Source organism: Pseudochaenichthys georgianus, chromosome 7 (assembly GCF_902827115.2).
Source record: "Pseudochaenichthys georgianus chromosome 7, fPseGeo1.2, whole genome shotgun sequence".
NCBI lineage: Eukaryota > Metazoa > Chordata > Actinopteri > Perciformes > Channichthyidae > Pseudochaenichthys > Pseudochaenichthys georgianus.
Window position 1 is genome coordinate 38,006,672 of NC_047509.1, and position 25,403 is coordinate 38,032,074.

A 25,403-nucleotide genomic window follows, 5' to 3' on the forward strand; every position below is an offset into this window, starting at 1 on the left:
CACAGCCGGAACAAATCTGCCACTTCCTTACAGAGCCCCTCCTCCAACACACACGAACGCGCACATGACCAATGAGGGCACGAGATAAGTTTGTGCACAGATGGAAGGCTGACAGGCAGGTAGGCCATCCAGTTATTTTAGCTGGGCCGGCTAAAATGATTGGTCGTGCTTTTTACAGTGCTACGGCTTCCACAGATGCATTTTTAAAATGTATTTATTGTCATACCCCACCTTTAACTGGTGGATATAGAGTTGCTGAGGGGGGGTTGAGACGCACCGGCTGACATTGCGCACAGCTGATCGACAGCTGGAACACAAACAAAAAAATTCAAAAAATCAGATCCAGTCGTCATGACTCCATTCCGGAGGGATTCCCCGATAATTTCTTACAGTTTCTCATCATGGGGGGGGGGGGGGGGGGTCTCTCCTGTCCCCGGCACATTTCACTGACACACTGCCTGAGGAAGGTTATGTGCAAAAGCTGCGCCGTATTTCCAGTTGATTGTGATTTATAGAGTGGCGAAGTCACGCCCATCTACTTCCGGTCCATGGGACCTTATTTTGGAAAAAATTATGTATAGAGAGGCGAAGTCCCTCCCCTTCTGGTGGGACTCATGGGACCTTATTTCGGAAAAAGTTTGTATTGAAGTCAATGGAGAGAGAAAGATTATCTTTCGATCCCGTTTGAATTGTGCCACGAATTACACATATGATGTATGTCAATCTTAAATAATAATTTCCATGTAAAAAAAGTCACAGTTTGTCGTAAAACTGTTGAAATATAAGACTATGAAAAATACACAACTAGAAAGACTACAAATCCCAGAGTCGCGTAAGTGATGTCATAACTGTTTTCCTCCACTAAGAGATAGCTAAGATCAGCGCCATATAGATAGAATCTATCTATATGGCACAATTCAAACAATTCAAACGGGATCGAAAGATAACCTTTCTCTCTCCATTGACTTCAATAGAAACTTTTTCCGAAATAAGGTCCCATGAGTCCCACCAGAAGGGGAGGGACTCCTCTCTATACATCATTTTTTCCAAAATAAGGTCCCATGGACCGGAAGTAGATAGAATCTATCTATATGGCGCTGGCTAAGATAAGATAACTTTAACAAGATGCCTGTGTGCTTAGTACCAGGTTGTTATCATACCAGCATTGGGTTTTGCTCGTTCTTTCGCTTCCCGTCTGATGAAAGGACCAGGAGTGGCTGGATCAAGTTAGCTACCTAGCTAGTAGCTAGCACGTTAGTTAGCATTACAGCCTTGTCATTTTTATTAGCCTTAACATTAAGTAACCCAAAATGTTAAACAGTAAGAGTAGTAGTCATATTTCGTGAACCCTTTGAAGAGTACTGTCACACCGGTGTGATCATTCTATAATACACCATTTAAGCCCGGGGGATAAATGCTAACGCTACATTAGCATCGGCGATCTTTTTCTACTTCATGCTATCTGCACAAATGGTTGACATTAAACATTAAAAAGACCAGGCAGTTCAGAGAGAATCAAAGGCAGGCAGGCAGCTTTGCATGACATTCTTCTGGACGTGGTGATGGGTAGTCAATAGGGTTGCCAACTTCCAGAAATGGAGAAACGGGACACATGCATGTGTCCCCCGCACGCGCGCGAAGATTTTCGGGTTTCTGGCGGATTTAGTTACTTTATTTTGACATCACATGAATGCAGCAAAAATTCCCTATATGGCAATGTTTGACAAAGTTAAACATAATTTGTGTTTCTGACCTGTGATTAATTTCTGCTCAAAATCTTCACTGGTTCTTCTTTGGTCCAATTTACACCCTTCCATCGAGTTTCATGAAAATTAGAAAGCTAGTAAAAAAACCTTGCCAAAAGCAAAGATGAAAAATGTAGAGCATACGCCAGGGTATACTGATAACTAGGGATGGGTATCATTAGGATTTTATCGATACCGATACTGCTTATTGATACCGGTATTTTTCGATACTCTTATCGATACTTTTCAATAATTTGGTGCTCAAGATTACAAGATGTGAAGATTAAACACATTTTATCATAATTTATTTGTATTTATTATTTAATGTAACTTTTTCAATGTCATACCAAGCAGGTATGAGTGTGTTTCACAGTGTGTCTCTGGAAGGGGGCGGTAATTAGGGGCAGTTCTTAAATCCATGTAAACATGACCATTATTCAGTTAAAACGAGACGCTGCGTGCGCACCTCCTAAACTGGAAGCTCCTGTCGGCTAACCATTATAATCCGTTTATTGCATTTATTATTTATAATTGTAATGATGGATTATCAGTAATCACAGTGGCGAGCCGTCAGGGCCCTCTGTGAGGGCCTAAGATATTCTAAGAAATAATATTTGAAAACATTAAAAAAAAAGAAAAAGTGTTTAAATATCTTTTTTATATGTTTTTGTTGTTACATTTTTCATTAGTTTTACCAAAATAACTTGATTTAATTGTATTTAAAATAATCTTTCCAAAGAAATAAATCCTTCGAATCTGCCTGTTCAGTTTCTGTTGGAATGTGAAGGGTTAAATGCCGTCTCTGCGAGTTATGTGAAGACGGGAGAGCTTGTTGGTCCCTCTCTACATTCACAGAGGGCCAGCTATAGAAACTCAATGAGAGAGTAATGTCAAATGACAGTACAATTGACCAATCATATATTCCCTCTAAATGGGTGGGCTCTATTTTCGCGGACTTTATGACAAGTTCCGCCTGCTGTGAGGTCTATGCAAGTGGTGCAGTGACGTGTCCTAAAACCCGGAAGTAAGCTGCGCTCGGGTTCCCTCGACAGAAAGCAATGGGATTTCTCCATAGGATTTTGGAAAATAGCTTGAAATAAGGTCTGTGGAAAACGAACCTGTTAGATAAATGCACGTTGTGTTCAGCCGGATAATATCCACATGTCTACCCTACTTTTATTATTTTCGAATCATAAATCTAAATGATAGATTTATGATCGATAGATTTATGATTAGCATAAGTTCGTTCATGATGGCTCATGTCAGTGATAGTGATGACATCGTTGTGAAATTATTAACCGAGTCATTTTCAAGATTGAGTTCCAATGATAAACTGGAGTGGCAAAGGATCAGCTGCATGACCCGCCGAGGATTACAAAAAAAACAAAACTATAGCATTGTCAAAAGCAGAGGAGAGGAAAAGTAATGTTAGCTGAGTTAGTGTTAGCCGCAGTTTTTCCAAAATTAGCTTTGTCATCCTGTCAGGTTATGGATACAATGGATTTTTTTTAAACATTAAAAAAAATATGTACAGAAACCAAAGAGGTTACAGTGCTTGCATTATGTCAAATACGCCAATCTATTGTGTTGTATAGATATATTAGCTACTGAAATTAGCATGCTAATTGACTAGCCCTGGCATCAGCCGAGGCGCCAGGATTTCAATTGTGGGTGGGCCAATGTAATTTCGGCTGGGCCTGTTCTAATAGATGTTTCTCGTTAACAAAAATGTAATAAAAATAAAAGCCTGCATATCATTGTAGGTAACTGTGTAATGCATATTTCCTATAGTAAAGACACTTTTTCAAAACCCTTCTCTTTTAAACATTTTCACTTATGAGAAGCTTAAATATTATTTAAATGTTTAAGCGGCACGCCGCAATGAGTGCACATAAATGTTATACTGCATGTTATTTAGTTTTGGTTCACAATACATTGATACGTTTAGAAACAAAGAGCATACAATGGCAGAATACGGAATAATGAGCGAGCACCTGATGTATGTCTGTGTGGTTAGACCGCAGCGTGCTGTCCTAACGGATCTAGCGAAGTGAGCGGCCGTGCGTAAAAGGCACTGGTTCTCTGACGCGGCACTTTTCAGAGGCTGCAGATTTATCATTAGGCTACTTCCTTCTGATACTGCAGAGCTTTCATGAGCTGAAGGTACGTTTCATACTAAAGCAGCTGGGCAGCAGATAGCCTACTGTTGCTTCACACTCATAAGCTTTGCTGATTTGGGCTGGAGAATGCCTGCCGCGTCACGCAGCGTCCACACTACAGCTTAAAAAAAAGCTTGGAGCTGGGCGTGTCTGAAGCTTGGGGATTTTATTCAAGCAACGCGACCAACAACCAATCACATGAATCTCCCACCCCCGACATACAAAGCAAATGTTACATGCAACAGCGCTACCGCAGTTTTCTCGTTTCTGCCATCAATAAATGAACGAAGCACACGGACCAAGCAATCCCAAATGAAGCTAATTCACAGTAAACACACACACGGCTTAAAATATCTTATAATTATATTGTTGTTGTTTTTTTTACAGTAAGTTAAAGTATTTCTTCTGCAGTTTGAGACCTGTGAGTTATTGCATCACTAATCCAGTGATATAATACATATTATTGTCAAATGAGCCATTCTGCATAATGAGTACTTTTTACTTTAAGTTTATTTTGATACTAATACTTTTGAAATGTTACTTAAGTAAGGTTGTGAATGCATGACTTTTACTTGTAACAGAGTAAATACTTTGTTATAAATATACACTGTGGTATTGCTACTTTTACTTCAGTAAAATATCCACATACTGTTTCCACCAATTGTTTAATTTTTTTTCTTCAAATATTCAATCAAGTCTAATTAAGTGGAAATGTTATATGCACGAAGTTCATCTGTCTTATTTACATATCTGTCTATCAACAGGAAGAATAGCAGTACAAACTTTTTTTTGTTGTTGGCCCTCCGGCCCACACACAGCACCGGCCCACCGGGGAAACTCCCGGTATTCCCGATGGCCAGTCCGCCCCTGCCTCATACTATACCTTGGCGAAAAACATCAGGACCTTTTTGAAGGTAAAGCATGATTATTATTTTTTTATGACACTGTTGTAACATTTTAATGTTAAACAGGAGGTCTTTAGAGGGAGATAGCAGCTCAACAGTTTATGTCGTATAGAAGTGGTTTACATCATCTGAAAGCTGGGTCAAATTGTTCTAGTCACAAATCTATTATAAACATAGTTTATTAATTTCAATTAATTAAATTGTAATGTTTTCAGTGTATTACGGCTCAGAACATTGGTCCAAGTATTTGAGAGATGCTATCCTGCTCTATTATGTCCCATAACTTATAACTTGTTGCAGCAATTTTTGTGCTGATAGAATTTAATACACAGATTTGCTGCTAAATTTAAGCATATTAACCATTCGAGAATTGCCAAATATGGTAAAAAATTCCTTCAAAGTATCACATTAGGACATCAAGACATAGAATAATTATGCTGTGATTGGAATAAAAAAAAATCTGAATTATTTTTAAATTTCTGCAAGAATTGCATTTTTCCGCAATTGGATGGTGAGCACTTCTGTTCTGGAAACTGCTCAGAACCCCCTTTTTGTAAATAAACCTAGGAACGCCATACATCCTCTGAAAGCCCTCCATCTCTAGTTTATGGCTGTGACTATCCTAGAAGCCACAACAGCTCATTTTATACTGTGAAGTCAATCTTCAAAAAAAGTTTCACTCCAATGGAATGGCTCCTCCATCATCACACATGAATAGAATTGGGCTCATTGGATCCACATATCCAATTCATGCAATTCCAAGACCCCAGCATGCAAAAATATTAAAATACAACGTTTTAAGAAAGGCAAAAAAAACACATTTATACTGCATGCACAGAACTGCATGTTTTTCGTCCCAAACTGCCTTTGATCAGCATGAAGTGTCCATGTGTGTAAAGAGGAGACTCGTGGGTATCCAGAGAACACATTTTCATTCAGATATCTTGAGCCCAAAATGTTGCCTATCTTTGCAGCGTTTTTTCAGCCTCTTTGCTGACCAGCATGACATGGTTGGACAAGGCACCAACTGATTCCTCAGATCCTAATTTCAAATGATATCATCTTTACTCTAGCTTCAGAACTGAGCCCTCTAGAGCCTCTGAAAGACATTGGCCGGCCCGGATGAGGGCCCGAGGGTCTCAGAGTTAATGATGGTCTTTAGCACATGTGTTCATTCTGCCCTGACAATGAAGTCACTTTGAATGATTCAAGCATCTATGTTTCTCACTTCATTTTTCTTGTAAATTGTATGCAGGAGGACAGCCGCAGTGATGCAACTGAACACGTCTTGAAGATCCTGGTTGTCCATGGTGCCAATGAAGAGGATCCAGTTGATGCAGCCCTCCTGCTTGAAGGCAGAGAGATTATGCCAGGATGCGGCACTAGTGCCAAAGCATGCACGCTCCATATGGGGCTGATTTATGCGTTAAACTTGGCATACCCCCCAACACTGCGCTACACTTTTGAGGTGTTCCAGAAACTTTTTCTCGGACTGGATGGGATTAAGCTGACCCCAAAAGTGCAAGCTTTGAATGTGAACCTGCTGTCTTAAAGACATGGAAAAGCCGTCTATTCATATCAAGTATGTTCTTGCATGAGGCCCTTTGTATGTCGCTGCAAGTTGACATTTATTTGACAATTGACTTTATTTCTGTCTGATTTGAAACTTTGAGCTCGCAGACTTGGAGGAAGTTACACATGTAAAGTAATTGTCAAGCTTCTTCACATGCAGACTTCTCAACAGCGTTTTCTCACCTGCCTCTGAGCTTTCATGGTTCTGGCTCTTGGGCTTTGTGAAAGCTGCTGCTTAGAGATTGTTTGCATGCAGTTATGATAATGTTAATGTTGTCGGTTAATAGTGATTTAATTGTTGACAAAAGTGTAATTGTATTGTATTTTAGTCGTGTGATTTGTGCTCAATGTATATTAAATGCATAGATTATTACATTTATTAGGTAACATTTTTCAAAAGTAAATGAGTAACAATTACATAATTAAAGTGAGTAATATAATTTCAAACAAATGAGTAATTCAACATTTTAAACTGAAAAAATATGATAAAATCTACTTATTTACTTCATAACAGTAACTATTACAGATATATAATATTTACTTAATAATTTGATAACAATGATGTTCCTGTCCATGAAGAAAATAATTAGACTTTACTTAATTAGTTCAAATAAATATAACGTGTAACTTCAACATTATTAAGTAACATTTACTTAATATTTTCACCAATGTTACTTCTAGTGATAAGTACATTTGACTTGATACTGGAAAGTAAGTTCTACTTGATATTACAGCAGTAAAATATACTTAGAAAAAGTAAGTGCAAATACGTGCTAAGATTTAATCAAGTAAATCCTACAAGTTGTTTCTTCCAGTGTATACACTTGACTAATTTGGTCTCTTTTGGAAATATCTTGGGTGTCCATGATCACAAAAAAATATATATATAATTTTGTTTACGCCACTGATTAGAGCACAGCAATACAACCACAGCACAGCTTCACCGGACCATCAATCACCACCACATTCAACACAACGGGTGAATACGTAAAAGGGGGATGTGATGTAACATATTTTAATAAAAGTTGAACTTCAATCAGGGCTTTGGTCTTCATTTTGTTGTTTTATTTGGCCATTAAAGGGTTTCTTTTGCAGATGTCTTACTTATAAACAAACTGGATTAGAACATGATTTAGCCCTCATTTGGCTGTAAAGCACATTAGCTAATCACTCAGAAGTTACACTTTCTGCGCTTAATCAGGTCAAACGCTAAATTATCTTACACTATGGCTTTGTTATTAGTGAGCCAAGCAGCAGCGATTAAACGGTGCAGGAGCTCTGCAGCCTGAGTGATCATGCTAATAGTCCGTGTGAACTATGGTTCTCAGAGGCAACACAAGCAGAGAGCATTGAGGAAACAGGAAATCAATCGATCACGTTAGTGCCTTGTGGGAGGAGACTGAACACTACACAGTACACACATCTCTTTCATTCGGTCTACATTCAGGATGGAGATGCAATGATAGCATTTTCAATCAGTAGATTATTTAAACTTCTTTTGAATGCTAAGAAAGTATTTTATCCTTAAGAAAGTGTTGGACCATATACAGATTCAGCAGAAATGGGGCAGGATTAGCTTTTAGAATTGTGTTTTTGTCAATAGGACTAACACAAGACAATAATTACATGTCTTTCAGCTTTTCTTTGCAAACTCTTGAGAAAAAGATCTGTCTCTTTGGCTTAAAGGTTCCACCAGTTAATCTTTAACATTTACTGTTAATGTGGATGATAAAAAAAGGTAAACTGAACCAAATCAGTAAAGTTGTGGAGTGAAAAATCTGTAATTGTATTACATTGAATGAAAATACAATTATTGAGTATTGCGATTGGAGAGTTTGGAGTTTAAATGTAAGGAAAGCTTTAGGCTGCAACAACATCAATAATGTGCCACTAACTGGTTGCATGACTTCTTGCATGTGAAAGGATTTACTCAAAGAGATGAACCACATAGAATCCTCCCCCTGCTCTGCAGTTCCTCTCAGCTCTCCAAACCTTAGAGCAGCAGCAGGCTTCCTGTATATTCCTCAGCATAAAAAAGACACATAACAGTAGAGAGACTAGCTGGGGAGGACATGTTGAATCCTTTGATACACAACATGGGTCAAAAGTGACCCGAGTGAGTTTTAATTGTAAATATCTTTGCAACGAATTACTTTAACAAATCAAAATTCCAGGTATTCCTCAATTAACTTGTTTATGATCATCACAACTTCTTACTTTAATTTTTCCTTTCTTAATTTTTGTATCACTATCCTTTTAATGGACAACATGGGTAAAAAATGACCCGTATTGACCTATGGTATTGACCTATATTGTTATTTTATGCACTGGTGAGTGTTTCTTAGTTATATTTTTGGAAATCAATTTATTTAATCACTTAATATTCCAAGTATTCATTTAATATCTTGTTTTTGATCACCACACATCATTATTTTCATTCTCCCTTTCTTAATTTAGGAACTAGAACAGTTTTACATGTATGTAAACAGGTTTACATACATGTGTCAACAATGACCCATGTATGCAAGTGTGATACAAATGAAAAAAATACATACTATAATAATTATTATTTTACCAGTGATTTGGACCAAACATGTATTCACTATGGAATTTGATAGAAAGCTTTTATTTGTAAACAATTGTCGTTTACCATGGACTACTTTTCACATGCCAAACTTGTCACAACTCAACAGGCTGCTTTTGCACGACTGATTAATGTAAGTCTTATTTTACACTTCTTTTACTTAAGAAAGATATTTGATATCTTGTGAAAGATAACTGTACATAATATTTGAACATTACCTTGTCATCCATTACTAGTGAGGAAGAGAGTTAATGTCTTTGTCCAATTAAACAGAAGGAACTGGCCAAATGCTGCTCGTGTACAATTATTATATATCGCAACATCACAATGGAAAACGTCTTCACCAGTATCCCTCTGGCTGAAAAGCTCCTTGAGAAGAACCTGACCATTGTGGGGACCCTTTGCCAGAACAAGACGGACATACCGCCTGTCAGGAGGCCATCCAAATTGAGGGAGAAGCATAGAATGAGAATCTGGGTTCAGTGGCAACATGACCATGGTGAGCTATGTGCAAAAGAAGGGGAAGGCTGTTGTCCTCCTGAGCACCATGCATGATGACAGAGCAGTGGATGACAACGGGGGGGTTACGTATTGTAACCCTAGGCCTATAAGCACAGGCGGAGCCCTCTACTGGACTCTATGGGTACTACTATCATCAATGATACGCGAGCGTTCACACACTAAAGTTGTATAAACGTAGCCGGCCAATCAGGGTGAGCCTACCTGAATGCGCGTGCATATAAGGCAGCTAAACCTCCTGACTGTCATTCAGCGAGCGGCATAAGAAAGACAGGGCCCCTAGGTAGAGGGCTCCGCCTGTGCTTATAGTCCTAGGGTTACAATACATAACCCCCGTTCTATCTCACACAGGCTCCACCCTCTAATGTACTCTATGGGTATAGTGGGTGGAGCACCAATGGATAAATTCCCTACAACATCGACCCACCACACTGCCCCTGACCGGCCTTTGGTTAACAGCCACCGCACCCCAACTTCCCATCATCCAGTTGTGACTGTGGAGAAGTCGGGGCCGCAGCTTACTTGGCTGGGTAGAGCCTAATTGGTCTGAATAAGCCCATAGCTCCACCCTGCAGGTGCCAGCGCACTACGTTTCCCAGGTCCCTAAGGAACATGGGGAGAACGTAAGTGTCCCCCACACTCACCTCGTGTAGAGTGTGCATGGACCGTAGTGGGGAAGGCAGGCGGGGAGAGTCTTCCAGCCCTGTATGGGGCTTACTGCGCACCATATTTCCCGGGTCCCTAAGGAGCATGGGAAAACATAAGTGCATTATGTCCAAAGGGGGTCAGATACAGCCTACTGAGGTCAAGGCAAGCAGCAAAGCTGTTAACAATGATAGCACCTTCAGGGAGGAGACCTCCAGAAGCTCAAATTGTTCTGTGACCAGAGCCTCGAGCAGCAACGGCAGATCCCATTGTGGGGTGGAGACATGCACCACTGGGCGCTGTCTCCTGACCCCCTGCAAAAAACGCGCCATAAGCGGTTGACTAAAGGCTGACCTGCCGCCAAATCCCTCATGGCAGGACGAGATAACTGCTGCATACACTTTAATTGTGGAATGAGCAAGCCCCCTGTCCACCAGTATCTGTAAGTAGGACAGAATAGATCCAAACGTACAGGATAGAGGCTCTAGACTCCTTTCTTCACACCATGGCTGGAATCCCAACCACTTCGTCCTGTAACAGGCTGTGGTGGATCCTACTCTTACTGCCTGGATAGTCTGAATAACCTTGTCAGACAGTCCAACCCGTCCACCATGATTGTCCAGTTAATCGTGATTAATCGCAAATTAATCACACATTTTTGATCTGTTCTAAATGTACCTTAGAGGAATATTTTTCAAGTTTTTAATACTCTTATCAACATATGAGTGGACAAATATGCTTTATGCTAATGTTTATTATCATTTGAACTATGACAAATATTCTCATGAATATTAAACACAACAACCTCTGAACATTACAAATATTCGCCTCAATTCAACCTGAAACCTCTCTCATACAATAATACAATACAAATGGTGTGTGTGTGTGTGTGTGTGTGTGTGTGTGTGTGTGTGTGTGTGTGTGTGTGTGTGTGTGAGTGAGTGATGGATCGTTGGAGCTATGTGCAACTCAAGGCATATGCTCGAACGGGAGCTGCCTGGACGCTGCAATCATGTTGCACTATCCGTGCTGAGTGTGCTGACTTTTCGTACAATGTCCCACTGTCTGGCTTCCTGCATAAAGTCAAGTGCTCGGCGCAGATGTGTGGATAGAGCGCTCCTCTGTTTTCATTTAAACAGCTCCTTATATCCATTAGCGCAGCTAGCTAGCACCAGACACCAGATGCTAACAACAACAATGCACGTAAGGTCTCTCTCTCGCTCGCTCGGGCCACACATACACACACCCTCCCGGTCCTCCGGATGGCCAGTTGGTGCCTGCGGGTGAGCGTGGAAGTGTGGTCTGCCACAAGCGGGCGGCAGGAGCGGGGCTGTCAGTAGATGGTATTTTAAACTCGATGCGCTCTGAAACTACGGGGCGGCCGAGGAAAAAGAATACAAATGCGTTAATCGCGTTAAAATAATTAGTGGCGTTTTTTTTTGCGTTAACGCGTTATTAACGCGTTAATTTGATAGCCCTAATATAGCCCTAATATAGCCCTAATATATATGTATATATATATTAATATCGGCACAAACTGTGGGTTTTCATGGCCGAGCAGCTGCATCAAGCCTTACATCACCAAGCACAATGCCAAGCGTTGGATGGAGTGGTGTAAAGCACCACTGGACTCTGTAGCAGTGGAAACGTCTCGGTTTGGTGAATGCCAGGAGAACTGACCTCAGCCCCATTGAACACTTTTGGGATGAACTAGAACGGAGATTGCGAGCCCGACCCTCTCGTCCAACATCAGTGTCGGACCTCACAAATGCTCTTCTGGATGAATGGGCAAAAGTTCCCACAAACACACTCCAAAATCTTGTAGAAAGCCTTCCCAGAAGAGTGGAAGCTGTTATAGCTGCAAAGGGGGACCGACTCCATATGAATGCATACTAATTTGGAAAGGGATATCCTGTAGGTGTAATGTGTATAAGTGGCCCAATGCTTTTGTCTATATAGTGAATAAAGAGACGCACGGAGAGCACACCCCACCTCCAAAAGCACATTACAGGGGCAATGGAAAGATGTGGGCTACAAATACTAAATGCACACACCACCCAGCCACATGTACTGTTTGGTCCAAATCAGTCCTAAAATAATTATTTATAGCATAATTATTATTATAGTATGATTTTTTAAATCTTTATCACACTTGCGTACATGGGTCATTTTTGATCAAAAACAAGATATTAAATGAATACTTGGAATATTAAATGATTAAATAAATTGATTTCCAAAAATATAGCTAAGAAACAGTCAGCCATGCATGAAATAACATTGTATGTCAATACGGGTCATTTTTGACCCATGTTGTCCCTTAGAAGGGTTTTCATAGCTTGTGTATCAAAGGGTTAACTTTTCTCTCTCCCCACATGCATATATTCTCTGTACCTGTACGTTACATTATGAACTAATGCACAATCCTTCACAAAGCTCCACTGCCCTTTCACTTAAATGTATTTGTATTTGTATGGACTTCTAATAATTGCATGGACATCTGATCAACACAGCAGGTAACAAACCAGTTATTTCAGCAAAACATCTGAGAGTGTTGGATTGACATTCATCAGGTGGCCAGACATACGGATCTGAATGATCCCCAAATCTGCTGCATGGCAACTTCATACTTCCCATGTCAACAAGAAGGTACTGTAACCATATGCACATTTAGTTAAAACAAGCCTCAAGGAACCACATCTGTAAATCAGGATAAAATACTTCTGCACTTTAAACTAGGAAAGCATTTAAAAACCCCAAGGACCAACTGGTTGTATAACATGTTTAACTTATCCCTAAAGTCAGGGTTCATGTGAGGAACAACAAACAAAGGATCACTTTTCCAGACTTTTCTCTGATCTTTGTTCACTGTTTGACCACAGCCTCAACCTCTTCAAGGACATATACAACCAAGGGAAGCAGGTTCTACTTTTCTTTAAAGGGAAAAGTAGGTAATAAATATGAGAACCACTTGCCTCCATGGAGGATAAGTCAACTATCCAATTAGGCTTACTGCTATTTTTATAGATCTGATGCACCCAGCCACACGTTCCTCTCCCTCACAGCTACGCAGCTATTAGCGTCTGAGATTGAAGGTGAAACTGTTTGACTAATTTAATGGCTAGGATGCCTATCCTTGAGGGTTGCAGGGATATGGAGCTGACCAGATGACAACGGGCGAGAGGGGGTGGGGGGGCACCTCGACAAGTCGCCAGTCAATCACAGAGCTGACACATAGAACCAGACAGCCATTCACACTCCCACCTACAAAGACTGTGGTGAAAATTAAACTGCATGTCTCAGGAGGATACTGGAGCACCTGCAGGAAACACCAGCAGGCATTGGGGAGAACTTGCATACGATGGAACATTTTTGTTTTGTTTATCCCTGCGGGGAAAGCAGCTAAATAGTTAATTGTTGTGATTAGGTAATGCAACCAATAGCTCATAAAGGAGGCGTATGGATGGACTGCACTCAGGAGGGAAACAACAAGCAGGAGTCTTTTGACATTTAGCACAAATAAAAACCTGAAATTAAGTGTTGCCTATCTTCCTGTGAGAGCCTCACCCTCTTCAGGATCAATAATTCAGTGTGGTTTTTATCACATGGCACAATTTAAGATTTCCCCACCATGGGCGCATTGAGCAAACACCATGCTGTGAAAACGAATGCCAAGTCACCATGGCGACGGTCACTCGACCACTTGTGTTGAATGTGAGCAGGAGGAGAGCTGCCATTGGCTGAGGGTGGAGGCGCCTGCTGCTGACAAGATGGCCATGCTGCAAAGGACACAAGTGTTCTGTACCAAAGGACAGCACAACACGGAGCTTTGTCCCCACAGTAAAGACAGAGTGTCCGCTCTGCTCACTCTCACATTTGACACACTGCACAGACTGTATGTGGGCTCATTAATAAGTAAAGGTTCATATGCATGGTTCAAGGGGCACATTACCAGGGGCAAAAGAGGCTAAAACTAGTTCAAAGTTACACAACATTATTAGATAGGGACTCACAACAACTGTAAAAATACTTAAAAAGAGGAATCATTTTACATGTCAGTGTTGCCTCATAGTCAATCAATTTCCGTGCACTTTTCTGTATCCATATGCCTTACATCTGCAATTTGAGCATTTTAGGGCACAGGAGAAAAAGATAAGGCCATTAGTCAGTATTAAATGTCAAAATAGGGCATGTGTCTATCCAGAAATAAATGGATATAGTGTACAACAGGCTTACTCAATATGAAAGTAAATCCAATCAGCACTGAGCTAACCCCACACAGCCTCCTGGGAATTGGATAAAGCTTGATGTTATTGCAGTATTCAGTCTGCAACATTTGAAAGCCTCACACAAAAGAGCTGCGCCTCTGTTTTCTGTCAGGTGGCAACTGTCTTCCTGAAAAACAGAACTGCTTCAAGGTCAAACTGCAGCACCATGGAAACCTGTCACGACTCCCTGGCTGCAAACATGGATGTCACTCTCTTTGGGTTGAGGACACAGTGATTGGTCTCTCCATACAGAGCCACAGGAAGGAGTCAGGGGCGTTACTGTTCACCATATGATTACATGTGTACCCTGGTATGACGTTGACATCGATGCACAACATGGATGTGACGCAAACATCTGCCAGAGCGCACTGCGCAGCGTTACTCAGCTGCACCAAAAATAAACACACACACAGCAAAAAACAGGTGCAACCTTGCCGTATACGCTCCAAACAAACAACAAACTGCACACGTTCCTGCACACTTACTCCATTTGTGTATATTCTAGTGCGTCAAGGATATTCCAAATCGTTGACGCACCATACTCTTCGCGTCCAGCGACACTGAAGGTTTCAATGACCAGCCCAGGCCTTACCTGTGCCCCTTTTCCCGTGGTGACGTTAGTCCTTCTGCGCTTCCATCGCCTCGCTTCTCATGGTCTCCCTGCGGTTGTTCCTCCGCTGGTGGAGCGATGATGCTGGCTCACACACCCGGGGAGGGGAGGAGAGGAGAGGAGAGGAGAGGAGAGGAGAGGAGAAGAGAGGGGGGGGGGGGGGGCCGGGCCAGGGGGATGCAGGAGGTGCGCTGTATGGCTGCCGCGTGAGGGTGAGGATGGGCACAAGAGCGTTTCATATGGATAGACATCTGCGTCACGTTACGTCAGATTTTTTAAAGGGGCACTACGCCTTCTTATCTTTAAATGTAATGTATTGTATTGTATATTGTAATAATATGGTGAACATGTGTTGTCATCAATGATAAAGTGTCCATTGAAAAATATAGTATATTTTAGATGACAGTGAGAACAGCCAGTGGAATGTCTATCTTTCAATTTGACTTGTTATTCTGGCTGCTACGTCACTCAGTAACAGTGCATCAATCACTGCAATACAAACATTACATACAATTTAAACAGCTGTATGTGTTCACTGAGCTCTTATGCTGCTACTTATTTAAAAACATGCAGAGGCGGCGCTAGGGGGTGGCTACTTGGGCTCAAGCCCCGGATGTTTTCTGAAAAGCCCCGGATGTTTCACTTAAAAAAAAAATGATTTTTTTGTTTTTGTTTTTTAAAATGTCTCGGGAGTAATGTGCAGTACCGGAGTCCACCAGAGAGGCAGCCGCTGCGGGACATTAGCCTGCGTACTGCGTAGCCTTCCCTGCCCTGAAGAAGAAGTGATCCTTCCTAGTGCCTGACGAGTTTTAAGCTAATAGCCTATAAAGTTATGGATATTAGAAAGTTATTTTCATCGAAGCAGGCGCCACAAGCTGCAGCAGCAGCAGTATCAGCAGCTGACAACAATGTCATCACCAGCAGTGAAGAAATGGATGATGTTTCAGGTTTGTGAATCTAATGGTGATATCTGCACTCTGGCTGACTGAGTAAGAAGTGAAAAAGAGTGATGTACTGTAACGTTAATCTTATAGCTAGTAAACATGGAGTAACCAAGGCAAGGCAAGTTTATTTATATAGCACCTTTCAACACAAGGCAATTCAAGGTGCTTTACAAAAATGAAAGACATTCAGACAAAGGCATTTAAAAACAGTAAAAGATAATAAAAGAAACATTAAAAGAAAAATACATGAATAAAAAGTTACAGTGCAGTTTAAGATATGAATAGTTCACACAGAAGTTCCACTTTACTGATGAACATAACAGCTCAGTTTAAATTAAAAGCAGCGATAAAAAGATAAACCACACTAAGTCAATACCCTTATATGTTAGTATGTATACAGAACATGACTAAAAAGTATCCTAAGATGTAACGTTAACCCTTCATACCTCAGTCTACTTTTAAGATACTAAAATAACGTATTCCAATTTTTATTTTGTTTTCGCGCGTGGAATTATATCGGCTCTCGTTTCAGTACACATAACAACGGAACCATAGCAACGGAACTGACAGGCAACGGAACTGACAGGCAACACTCTGAATCCGATTGGCTGTGACTGCATCCACTCAGAGTGCCCGATTCAGAAACGTGACTCTTACACTCTTTACGTCACAAACAAAGATGGTGGATGAGAATAGATCTATAAAACGATAAGCAATGCGCAGTGGATCGGAAGAGGACGGTGTGTCGGCGTTGTTCGATAGCGGTGCGGTATGCTAATGGAACCACACGCCAAACATGCTAAATCACATCAGAAGGCATCACCCAGATTTGCAAATCACCGGAGCCCGGCAAAAGACAACAGCAGTTCAACAGCTGATCCCCGCTGTTTTGAATAAACCAATAGACATGAGAGCAGAGAGACCAAAATAAATAACGGAAGCTTTTGGCATATTTTTTCAACGACTTTGCGCTCTGGAAACACTTTCTTATTGTTTATGATGTCATATTTTCAAGACATTCTTTTTAGTTTTACAGCTTGATGAAACCTTTTTGTTTGACATCAGCCATTATAGATAATATGGCCATCTGAGTGTGTGTGGTGCTGTTTGTGGTTTGTTTTTAACTGTTTAATACAGTTAATTATTCAAAATGTCAGAGTTCCTTATTTTTAAACTGAAACTTGCACTACTGTTCAAAAGTAAATAACAACAAACCTGGAATTATGCATTTGGGACTTTTATTTGCTTTTTCTTGTTGTACCGAACCGTACCGAACCGTGACCCCCAAACCGAGGTACGAACCGCACCGTGACTTCTGTGAACCGTTACACCCCTAGTCCCCGGTGTTCCAGGGAACTCACCAAGTGTCAGAAAACACAACCCTCTCTCTTTTCCTCCATACCCAAATCTCTAAAAACGGGGCTGGAACGGATCTGATAAAGACTGATCTTGAATTATTTTCTACGTCACAGAAGTGGTGCTCCACTTATTGGTCAATTCTCCACCTATCAGGGGAATGTGGGGTTGGGCCACGGCCGGCCATTGCGCTGGAGACGCTGTAGTACATATGCCAGGCCTGTAAGTGGCGCTGTAGTCTACCACAAAAGTAGCGAAGAAGACTTCCCGCCCATGGTTGCCCTTTATACTCTGCTCTGGCTCTTTTTCTCCCTCCCCGAGGGAAGCGTTTGCTCCTGCTGCTGTTATTCATTGCAATAATAATAATAATAATAATAATAACTGGGATTTCTATAGCGCCTTTCAAGGGACCCAAGGTCGCTTTACAGGAATAGGGCAAGCACAAACAAAACAAAACAAAACAAAGGTCAGACAGACAAAACAACAGATAGATTTAAGGGCCGAAAGCCTTGATGAACAGATGGGACTTGAGGGCCCTTTTGAAGGCGTCCAGTGTGGGGATGTTGCGAATCTCCGCAGGGAGAGCGTTCCAGAGGGTGGGGGCTGCCACACTGAAGGCTCTGTCCCCGAAGGTTCTCAGTTTGGTGCGGGGGGTGGTGAGCAGGCCAGAGTCTGAAGACCGCAGGTTCCGGGGTGGGGCATGCGGTGAATCCCTCCCTCGCTGTAATTCTCTCCGGTAGTCCACCAGCAGATGACAAACACCCTCCTCTCCGGCTCTTCCAAGGAACGAGGGGACCGTGCGGCAGAGTTTCAGTTAGATTTTTATTTCGCCGGTCAACATGTCCGTTAAAGTTGAAATCTTCCGGACAAAATTAGAAAAGTGCCGGTCAAAGGTCTTCTTTGTTATTTATTGAGCTTTAAAACAAATAAATAACGACTCTATATAATAATATAAGAATAAGACACGGAGGACGGAGATCTCTTTTTCTCCCCCTCTTCTCCCCGCTGCAGCCTAGCAGCTGATCTCAAAGCACCCTCCCCTCTCCTGCAGGGGGGCGTGGTCAGGTGCAGCTCACAGAATCAGCCCCCTGCAAAAACAGCGCTAGAAAGAGCAAATAGAGCGAAAGGAGGCATGGCTAAAATGCAGGATCTGTTTGGTATTTTGAAAGAAAAACTATTTATATACTTTATATAGGTATGGCCCTACAATATATTGTTCAAATATAGCATGATATGTCCCCTTTAAGATATTATTAAGGTAGGGTTAATGTTGCTCTCAAAGTGCACCAGATTGATACTTTTAACTTCAATATTTAAAAAAAATATACGCGAGTAATAATTAATAATTCCTTACATTTATTATGGCGCTTTTCCAGATGCTCAAAGCGCTTTACAATACACATTACACATATCATACATGCAATGGTCACCACTGTGGACAATACCCACAGGAGCAAGTTCAGGTGAAGTGTCTTGCCCAAGGACACAACGGCTTTACAGACGCAGCAGCTGCGGGTTTCACCCATAGACTATAAATGGACGTAGGGTCCGTGAAGTCACCATGGATGTATAATAAGAACTGGATACAGCGTGGGAGGCGGGGCCTCATTCATTCCTATGAGCGCATGATGATAAAATGGCCCAACTTTTGAGAGAGTGAAACGTCACAGATTACCCGGCATGCCTGAGAAGTACCCGTATGTGCGCTCATAGCGCATGCGCAACTTTAACCAACATGCTCGTTCACATCAAGCACGTCAATTTGCATACACGTAACAGCACCGTGCGCTCATGACAGCATGGTAATGGCTTGTTATTATGCAGTTAGCAGCTAGCGGCTAGCTAGTAATTATGCTAATGTACACATAAATCGTTATGTACTTCTATTATGCTGTAACAGGATCTAGTGATATCCAACAGAGCTTCATTTAGCATGAAATAATTATTGCACTGTATATATATATATATATATATTAGGGCTGTCAGTCGATTAAAATATTTAATCGCGATTAATCGCATGATTGTCCATAGTTAATCGCGATTAATCGCAAATTAATCGCACATTTTTTATCTGTTCTAAATGTACCTTAGAGGAATATTTTTCAAGTTTTTAATACTCTTATCAACATATGAGTGGACAAATATGCTTTATGCTAATGTTTATTATCATTTGAACAATGACAAATATTCTCATGAATATTAAACACAACAACCTCTGAACATTACAAATATTCGCCTCAATTCAACCTGGAACCTCTCTCATACAATACAAATGGGGTGTGTGTGTGTGTGTGTGTGTGTGTGTGTGTGTGTGTGTGTGTGTGTGTGTGTGTGTGAGATCGTTGGAGCTATGTGCAACTCAAGGCATATGCTCGAACGGGAGCTGCCTGGACGCTGCAATCATGTTGCTGCAATCATGAGTGTGCTGACTTCTCGTACAATGTCCCGCTGTCTGGCTTCCTGCATCAAGTCAAGTGCTCGGCGCAGTTGTGTGGATGAAGCGCTCCTCTGTTTTCATTTAAACAGCTCCTTATATCCGTTAGCGCAGCTAGCTAGCACCAGATGCTAACAACAACAATAGCCGCGTTCACACTGCGGTACGGTAATGCACGTAAGGTCTCTCTCTCGCTCGCTCGGGCCACACACACACACACACACACACACACACACACACACACACACACACACACACACACACACACACACACACACCCACACACACACACACACACACACACACACACACACACACACACACACACACACACACACACACACACACACACACACACACACACACACACACACACACACACACACACAGTGAATGCTTTAGGCAGCTCTTTTGAAAACTGGATCCTAAATATGCTCTGCGCTAACAACGAAGAGCCTAAAAACCATTAGAAAGAAATGAGTATAGGTGAAGATATTAGCCAATGGCAGAACACAGATGGTTCAAAGACAGATCATATGAAGACACACACACACACACACACACACACACACACACACACACACACACACACACACACACACACACACACACACACACACACACACACACACACACACACACACACACACCACACACACACACACACACACACACACACACACACACACACACGGTCCTCCCGATGGCCAGTCGGTGCCTGCCGGTGAGCGTGGAAGTGTGGTCTGCAGCAAGCGGGCGGCAGGAGCGGGGCTGTCAGCGTCAGCTTGTAGATGGTATTTTAAACTCGATGCGCTCTGAAACTACGGGGCGGCCGAGGAAAAAAATACACATGCGTTAATCGCTTTAAAATAATTAGTGGCGTTAATTTTTTTTGCGTTAACGCGTTATTAACGCGTTAACTTGACAGCCCTAATATATATATATATATATATATATATATATATATATAAGAAGCTACAGGAACGTTAATCTACGTCGGTAATATTAACTTTATTTAATACCAGTGTTGGGCAAGTTACTTCCAAAATGTAATATATTACATATTACTTATTACTCTCTTTTGAAAGTAATAAGTTACATTACAAAATTACTGTCTCTGAAATGTAATGAGTTACACTACTTTAGTTACTTTTTTAGTTACTTTCACCAAAATAACCACAAAAGAATGGCTATTGGGTATTTTAAATGCTAACATGTAGTTTAGTGCAGCTCATTATACATCCAGTGAAGGGTGATGTGGTATAGCATAACAACTGTGTAGGCCCTTAAAGAGCCTGTGACACGGTTTTCCCCCATCATCCAAACCCATCAATTTGAGTACATATTGTCCCCTTGAAAACCGTTACTGAACTGATGTTGGATATTTGTACTTTGATAACCATTAATCTGCCTTCAATGTTGACAATTTTCTGGATCTTCTCGCGGATTCTTCAAGTCCCGCCAAATGATGGGTGACGTCATTGCGGGCACAGCGCTCCAGCTGCACCGTTCAGGATCCCAGCATCTGCATGTAAACCTTTATATATATACAGTCAGATGTAAACGCACGACGGCGCACACAGCAGCAAGCTCAGACAGCGATGACAGGTTAATGTTGAACGTGTCTGAGAGCTCATATGAGGCTGAAGGATCGGTTTATGTTGTATCTGTTAGAAGTTTAGGAATGAGGTGCGTCAATATGGGCGATCATGGTCATGTAGCCAGTGGTGGAATGGGACTAAAAATCATCCCGGGACTCTCGACCGGCCCACTTCGGTACCGCTAGTAAATTGTCAACGGGGGGAGTGGGGGATGTCAGGGGCGGCGGGTGCTGTAGATAGTAGCCTAAATGTAAATATGTAAATATTTGTGTCACTGCATCCTGGTAAAATACAAATATAATGTATAATATCTGTGTCTTTGACATTAGCGCTGCTAGCCACCTGTGCCCTGTACTACGAAGCCAGTTCAACAGACCCTGGATATGTTTGAGTAACAAACAAACTAACAACAACAAACTAACAAACGAGATCTCGCTAAGCGGTCCTACGACGCTGGTTATCAACTCGGTAAATCAAGCCAGGGTTTCTCTCTCCAGCTGAGAGCGCGTTCACGTCTAAGACACGAGTGGATCTGACTCTAATTACATTTGTCTCGAGTGTTTCGTCAACATAATGTGTTAAATAATACTTCTGCATCCAGTCTGTGACACTGTGAGTGTTGCACGGCCAGATGAGGCTGGAGAAGCTGACTCAGATAAGGAAATATATGATATATTATGATATTATATGATCGATGATCTGATTGATGATGTAATATGAATGATAAGTGCGACACGTCGGCGTCTTCTCTGCATACGGCAGTTTAAACTGTATTTCCTTGATCCTGTAATATGACTTGAGAGATGTAAACTCCGCACACTGAGTTGATCTCTTTTCTATAGACGCCGGAGGCGGGCAGCGTCAGGTAAAATAAGTTATTTAGCCTTCTCAAACCTGAGCCTCACGCGCCGCCTATGGGGGATGTGCTGGTGACTTATCCGACCGGCCCACTTCGGTACCAGCCCATCGGGATTCGTCCCGATGGCCAGTCCGCCACTGCACCCAGCCCACGTAAACTGTCAACGGGGGGAGCCTCGCTGCGGGGAAACGGTGGACCTAGTGTCCCGATCGGAGTGGGAATAATAATAATAATCCGTGCATTTTATCCATTAATTTCCCCAACATTGTGGTAAAAAAACCACACGTTTAATCCATGTTGTTGGTGTACTGTTGGGAGGCGTGTGGCGCAGTGGATAGAGCCTTGGTGTTGGGTTCAGGGGGTCACAGGTTCAAACCCCACTGCAGTCAGCATGTCGTTGTGTCCCTGGGTAAGACACTTCACCCCAAATTGCTCCTGTGGGTATTGTCCACAGTATTCAGTATGTAAGTCGCTTTGGATAAAAGCGTCTAACAAGTGACATGTAATGTAATGTACTACAACTACAAAAAGCATCGGTTTGTTTTCTCATCAGGAAATCCAGACCGGCTCAAACAAACGATCATTTAATGTATCATATGTTCGCCGAATTGACATGAAAGCACTAATAAATGTAGTTTCATCCACTTGAGTTTACAACCACAAAAATAATCGATTTGTTTTTATATCACATCCGACGGGAGGAAATTCAGCAGCTCTCACTCCCGATTTTTAATCCTAATGTAATCATCATCTTCACCACGATCATTTATGTTTATGTCGCCTAATTGACATGAAAGCACTGACAAATATGAATATACTGTAGTCAACTTCATTAAAACGTTATTAACGTGCTTAATCTCAGTAATTCACCATTTCTACGCATGACAACACACTTTGTCCGTGTTTGGCTCTCGAAGTGTTCCCGCATTGACGTCACTTCCGGCTTCCCCCAAAACTTCAAAATGAGTCGAAGGAATTTCCCCGCGATGTTCGAAATTATTGATATTTAACGGAACGGTATCGCACCTTCTTTTTTAAACTGACGGTTCGAGATTACTAGTAGCCCAATATTTCATTGCACAAAAGTTGTTGGGATGCTGTCACAGGCTCTTTAAGGCTACTAACAACTTGTATTACACGGCATAGTTGAATACTCGATTCTGATTGTAAATTCTTAACATGTGACACGTTGTTAATACAGTACAGACCGCTGTCAAGGAATATAATGAAGGTTGCTAAGGAGGATCAAGAAAGAGAAAGGAAAAGAGGTTAAAAGACGGAGCGCTGGACGTCAGATAAATCCCCAGAAGAAGGCAGACAGGAAGTAAACACTAACAGGGCACGGAGTGGGCTCTGTAGTGTGTTCAGTATATGGCCATGTACAGGCCCGGTTCCAGAACAAAACTACTCAGGGTGCCTCTGAGATTACAGGGGGCGCAGCAGTAGCAGGTTTACATGAGCAATAGTGGCCGGCAACAGCAATGAAAACTAGCATTGATGGTCCCAATGAACAGATTATGGCCTTTGTTATGTTTTGAAACCAAGCAAGTGAGAACATTTCAAGTGTGTTAAAAGTGCAATCCTGAAATATCTCATACAGTCCAAAGTGGACTGTGGCAAAGAAAAGCACCAAAGCTTCAAAACTGTGCTGATAAAACAAATGAGAACATATTGTAAATCAAGGCAAATATTACTTAAACCAGCTCATGGTTTGAAATGGCAAACATTGAAAAGCAAAAGTATTATTAAAACCATGTACTAAATCATCACCTTGGTCCCATCATATACTCTGGGAAGAGAACATTTACTGTGCTTGAAAACTGGATCACATCATCATGTGAGGTTGACTTTGTGACCTGGAGAATATTTCAGCTGCAACATCAGCTCGTTGATAAGCTTGGGATATGAGATCTGTTTGTAGCCATTCGTGGTCAAGGCATCTGTGCTATTGTATGCATTATTTTTGACCGAACATTTCTACAGGCATGGCAGAATATGGCACTATTTTCACATGAATATTCCATTGTCTATTTGTATACCACGAGCTGCAAAATGACCACCTAACCCCACTGTACAGGCGGGTACTTGTTTAGATATACCTGGGCAGGCTCTGTTTTGCCGTGGTATCCTGGCACCTGCGGGCCGCAGAGGGGCGGCGTAGTTTCGGGCAACGAAGCGTGCTGCTCCGAGGGCGGCGAGTCAGGCGGGAGTAAGCTAGTGTCCACAGCGGAGGGTAACGTGATGTCCCCATCTGACCCGTTGCTACGGTCTGCAGTAGATGCAGTGTTGCTGGCGTTTAGTGATGGTTGCTTTAACCATTTTCGTATAAATGATTATCCACAGATGTGTGTCACTGCTGTGGAAGCACTTTGGAAATGATGCACGCGCAGCGGAGCAGGTCACGCGCACCTGACACAATTTGTTGTTAGTATTTTTCGCTCCGTTCTCTTTTTTGAATAGAGGGTGCACAACATTCAACTGCCCGAAGATCCCATGGGAGCCTGCCTGCAGACCTCCACTCTCAGGACAGTTCCGGTGCAGACCTCCACTCTCAGGACACCTCCACTGTCAGTACAGGAAGTGACGATTCTGACGCGTTTTTTTCCTGCCCACCGAAGGACTCGTTTGATGGAAGTTTTCAAATCACAATGGAGACTCATCACGGAGGTGATGAGTCCGCCCACCGTGCACTTTGGGTCGGCCTTGGTCAAGCCCTTTTGACCCCCCCAGCCTGGTTCTCGTAAAAGTCTTTCGCTCAAATGACACCATGGAGGAATGTAACGGGAGTTGACAGGGGACTCTTCCCTCCTCATGAGTGCCTATTATTGGACACCTTTTTTCACTTTTCCCCGGTTTTATTATTTTTTTGGCTATTTAACCCGGTTTCTACCGGGGACATTGCCCGGTCTCGGGTGGTGTCCCCCCACGGCCTGTGTCCAGCCCCCCCCACACTCATCCATATATTAACGGATTTTGTTGCATTTTTCTCCTCTCCTCTCACTGATCTAATGATCCGATATGAAGCGTGACCAAGACGCACCGTCCAGGGGTCCACGGATCCCGCAGCGGGGTGGAGGTTCCCAGCTGGAACCTCCACACCTCCGCCGCGGTGCACCCGGCAAACACGGTTGTTTCTCGAACCTTCCACTGTTGTCTAGCGGGTGTAACTAAAATGCAAGATGTCGTATTTATATAAATAAATATA

At 42.1% G+C, this 25,403-nt stretch overlaps 1 protein-coding gene across 6 annotated transcripts in view; it reads right to left on the reverse strand.

Moving 5' to 3' along the window:
• snphb (syntaphilin b) overlaps positions 1-15,137 on the reverse strand; it is a 46,898-nt gene extending 31,761 nt beyond the window's left edge. For 4 of the 6 annotated variants that reach the window (XM_034086318.2, XM_034086317.2, XM_034086316.2 and 1 more), the window contains exon 1: positions 14,987-15,137. The gene's annotated coding sequence lies outside the window, so the exon portion shown is untranslated. Of the gene's footprint in view, positions 1-10,128; positions 10,226-14,879; positions 14,954-14,986 lie in introns of those variants that run through there. The other 2 variants (XM_034086314.2, XM_034086315.2) reach the window with 2 other exon arrangements.
• Positions 15,138-25,403: the final 10,266 nt, after the last annotated feature.